We start from the raw sequence: 5,337 nt of genomic DNA, 5'->3' as shown, positions 1-5,337 counted from the left end.
TTCAGAACCTAACACAGAATTTTTCTTAATAAATGTTTATCAAAGTGAACAATCATAATCATTCCTAGAGCCCTCATCTGGGTTAAACCCTTTTTGTAACATGTGGATTGTAGACTTTCCAGCTGTAATGAGCTGTATATATGCCATATATATAACACTATTGGCTTCACCTACCATATGATCCAGTAGTTTGCATAGTAAAGCACTTAATATGTTCTTGGTGTGTTGTATTTTTGAGGAGAAAAGAGTAAAATCTAAAAAAAAAACAAAAAAAAAACCTAGCTCCCAAAGCAAGGTCATGTTCTCTCAAGGTGACTATTTAAATCAAACATGAGGCCATTAACTTTAAAAATGTTTACTATTCATTTTCTTGGCAATCAGAGGAAACCTAACACAGGAACAGCCACTGGGAGCCATAATCTGGTGTACTTAGCTATGTGATAATATCCTGTAGACCCCCTTTCTTCATAACTAGTCCCAGAATGGAATTGTTTTGCCTGAGGTTGGGGAAACCAACTGTAAGTTTTCACAGAATCTCAAATCTTAGATTCTGCCAGTTATGTGTAGTTGCATAAGGTGAGTAGTCTGGGGAAAAACTGACTTAGCTACAAACAGGAAGGAAATATACCAGGAAAATAGAAAAGAATTTAACATTATTGGGCGTCTATCCCGTATCTGACATTGTGCTAGAACGTTATTTAATTTAGTTCAGATAACAAGTTTAAATGAGATAGGCTTTGTTACAGGAAATTTAAGGTTAAATAAGTTAAATAACTTATAAAAGATCACTGTTGCACATTGGGTTTCTAGGAAGCAGACACTGAGACAGAGATTTGTGTTCAGAAAATTTATAGAGCGTATCCTCATGATTAATACCTAGAGAAGAAGGGAAGGAAGCAGGGTTGGACAGAGGGAGGATGCAGTCTCAGTGAGGCCTCAGCTGATCCCATGGGGAGCCCTAGAGCTGTGATGGCCCTTAAGAGTTGTTCCAAGTTGGGGTGAGGGGGCCAGGATTTTATACTCCATGACAACAAGTTGGATGCAATCTATAGCACTTGCAGCAGCAGGAGAAAATAAATTCTTCAGTCCAGAATAGGGATCCGAGCAACACAACTCAAATTCCGCTATAGTTAAACAGCTTGGAAGTAAGTAACAAAGTCAGAATACAAACACAGCTCTGACACCAAAGCCCATACACTTTTCTACTGTGCTTGCTCCGGTAGGCAATCAGCTAGTTGGTTACTTATACATTCTACCATTTTAGAAAATGGTAAACAGGAAAATAATTTGCATCTGGTTCTGGAAATATGGACTTGGTGTCTTACATCATGAGATTTTCCCAAGTTTTATTTAAATAATTCAACCTTGGATCCACTGTTTTTTATGATTAACACCTTAACTAAGGTTATACACAAAAATTTCCTTACTTCTTAAACTAGATCCAACCAAAACAATAAGTATGCTAAAGACTTAAAACATACTCTATCTAGGCTGATTCGTTTGATAACTTCCAAATGCTTCATCTTAGAATTCTCTTAGAAATCGGGAATCATTGAGTAGCATAATTTGTGTCAGATGTGTGGCATTTGTTTCTAAATATACTTGATCACCTAAGGCCTAATGTTTAAGTTCAGATATTGGTTCAGAACTCCCAGGAGAAAAAGATGTACAAGGATTCAGAAAGACAATAAAATGCATATGCCTCTCACCTTGATGTGGAAGCCTGAAAAGTATAGCTAAAATTTATCAGCCATGTTCTTCAACTTGAAAGTTATCATGACTGAGCCAAAGTAAAACCCATGGTAGATAAAGCATTCATCCATTCAACAACATAGGTTCTCTATTTACAGAGAACCTATGGTATACAAGGATCAGTGTTAAGTACTCTAAGCACCCTGGCCATGACTTAGCTCTTTCAGAGAAAGCTGATCAGCTTTCCAGCTGCAACATAACAATATCTTCTTGCTGTCTTGTTTTAGAACAAACATTCTATGTAACAAGTGAAGCCAAATATCCTTGTCAAATGTTTTCATGTATATATAATTATATATAATGTTTCATATACATATTTTATATATGTAATTATATCTAATGTTTAGATGGTATAAAGTTCTGCAATTTGTGATTATGGAAATCAAAAGAACTGGCATGTTTGTTACAATCTCCCTTTCAAGCTAGCATAAGAAAAAGCAAGTCATGTATTTCAAAGTATACACTGAAAAAGGTTAAAATTAAGAACATCTGGAAAATTTTTCACTTGTATATGGCATTGTATTATAATTTGGTCCTGCCCTCCTCCACAGTATCCCTGCCCCAGACACTGAAATGTTTTCTTTCCTCTAGTACAGTGGTTCTCATAGTGAGGTCCCTGGACCTACAGGCATCAGCATCACCTGGGAACTTGTTAGAAATGCAAATTATTGGGTCCCTCCACACTCTCCTAAATCTGCAACTTGGGAGGTGGGGCTGAGCAATATGTGTGTTAATAAGCCCTCCAGGTGATTCTGGTACATGCTCATTTCAGAACCATGGTTTTAAGATTACACATTAAACTATGTTTTTCAATTTCCACTCAATAAATGTTTATTTGGAGTCATGTAATAAGTGCTATACATTATTCAACCTTTGTCACTGGCACTTGTGCATCATGTCTCATTATTTTAAATACATATTTACATAATACTGCATATTATGTATGTTGGACACAATTGTGTTTTCACAAGCTCTCCAGGCAATTCTGATGCATGCTCAAGTCTGAGAGGCACTGCTCTAACTCATTATCCTTTAGTCCTGCCCTAAACAGAAACCTGGCATGATCCACAGCAATAAATATAAACGGTGTACTCATCTTTAAAGAACAAGAGGCAAGCAAAGATCTAAGAATTCTTGGCAGCACAGAGCATAATTTTGCATTTCCAAGCAATGAAATGCATCAGCTAGAGTGGCAAATTCTGCATAAACATTTGGGTTTGAATCTCCATTCTTTAATCTCCTGTCTGTTGCTTCTCAGGAAATCATTTAATCTTTACAATAGTTTGTTTCCTTGGAGGGCTTTGCCTTGGGCATCTTTATGGTGCCCTCCAGCTCTTATGTTATGGGATTCGAAGCACCTCAATCAATATGTATATTATTATCATTTTTCAGAGATACCCATATTTTTCCATTTCATGTTGTTACTCAAAAGCATATCAAAACTCTTAGAACCCATAATAAGAATACAACCCAGTTAAAAAGTGAGCAAAGAATCTGAATAGATATTTCTCCAAAGAAGATACACAAATGGCCAATAAGCACATGAAAAGATGCTCGACATTATTAGCCATCAGGGAAATGCAACTCAAAACCACAATGAGATACCACTTCACACATGGCTGTTGGGAATGTAAAATGGTGTAGCAGCTTTGGAAAACAGTTTAGCAGGTTCTCAAAAGACTAACATAGACTTCCCATATGACCCAGCAATTCTACTCCTAGGTACATACCAAGAGAATTGAAAACATGTCTATGCAAAAAGTTGTATGCAAATGTTTATAGCAGCATTATTCAGAATAGCCAAAAAGTGGAAACAATACAAACATCCATTGATGAATGGATAAATAAAATGTGATGTATCTATACAATGGAATATCCTCCAACAATAAAAAGGAATGAAGTAAGGATACATGTTACAGTATGGATGAAACTCAAAAATATTATATTAATTAAAAGAAGACAGTCACAAAAGACTACATATTGTATGATTTCATGCATATGACATTCCAGAATAGGCAAAACCATAAAAATCCGTAGATACAGAAAGTAGAGTCGTGGCTACCTAGGGCTGGCAATGCTGAGGCGAAATGGGGGAGGGAGGTGACTGTTAATGAAAAAAAAAAGTTCTGAAATTGATTGTAGTGTTGGTTGCACAGCCCTGTGAATATACTGAAAACCATTGAATTGTACTCTTTAAATGGGCGAGCTGTATGGTAGGTGAATTATATCTCAATAAATCTGTTACCAAAAAATAAAAGAATATCAGAATATTCTCTCCTGCTCAATTTCTCCCCTTGTCATATCAAATGGCCATCAGTGAGACTAAACTAATATCTTTATGAGTATAATAGTCTGGAATGAAGTACCATCCTACTGTTATTTAAGTCACTATTTGAATACTCAAGCAATGTATTAGATGCAATGTAGATTGGTCAACTCATGATAATTCTATGTTACTTTTAGTCAAACCTAAACTCCTAACAAAAGGCATTTACAAAGATAAATGCTAGAAGCCATCTCTTTTATTATTATACTGTAAATGACCATTGCAAATTAATGGCATGCTTTGAACTGGGCATAAACAGGACATCTACAGAATGAGCAAACATTTCTCAACTCTTTCTTTAATCCTTGAATTCATTCAGTGTGAATTCTAAAAGTGGATGTGAGGGGGTTGCAAAAAGGAAACTTTATCTCTTCTGAAGCTCACTGCCTTTTTAAGTTACACACACACAAATGGTGCTTTGAAAACTTCAGCTAAATTATGCACATGAAAATAAACAACAATCTAGAAAGTAAATTCCTAAAAGACTACATTGATGAGGCTAATCACAATAACAAATTGGGCTTACAGAGCATGCTGAATGTCTGTGGCAATTATCCCTACCTGTTTTATTTGCTCAAGTTTCAGGTAGACCAAAAGACATTCCTTGTGAAAGTCTCCATGACTAATTCTTCCTTAATCAAATCAGGAATGCAAATTTCCTTTCCTAATAAGTAGCACAGAGCCAGAGGACATAATTTTCATGATCGAAAGGACTTTGGATACATGAGGACATTTCAGAAATCTGGGCCAAATGGTATTTTAAGACTTTAAGAGCTAATAAGAATCTGTGTTATGTTTAACTGCACATTACAGTGAAACAAAATCCTTAAGCTGTGAGAACATAAATAGTTGATTGCTGCTGGTTAATTATGGCCTAGCCTATCAGACTGACAAAAAATCACATCTTCAGAGACTACTGTTTGTATAATTGTTAACATTTGAGGGAATGAGGAGCTGCTTTAAAAAGCTGAAATTTATACAGATTCTATCCTTATGAAAATGTAAGCAGGCATACATTTTTGCATATAACTTCATGAACATACCCCAAGAGGGTTCCACGAAACCCCCTTTCATGAGTTTAAGAACCCACGAAAACTTGAAAAAAGAACCAGAGATAGCATAACACACCCATGGCTATAATAAAAAAAACGTTGGCAACACCAAATGTTAGCAAGGAAATGGAAAAACTGGAATTCTCACATACTTTGGGAAACCATTTGGCAGTTTCTTAAAAAGTTAAACATGCAACTACACTGTGA

Source organism: Eschrichtius robustus, chromosome 6, assembly GCF_028021215.1.
Source record: "Eschrichtius robustus isolate mEscRob2 chromosome 6, mEscRob2.pri, whole genome shotgun sequence".
NCBI lineage: Eukaryota > Metazoa > Chordata > Mammalia > Artiodactyla > Eschrichtiidae > Eschrichtius > Eschrichtius robustus.
Note: the sequence above shows the minus strand (reverse complement) of the source record.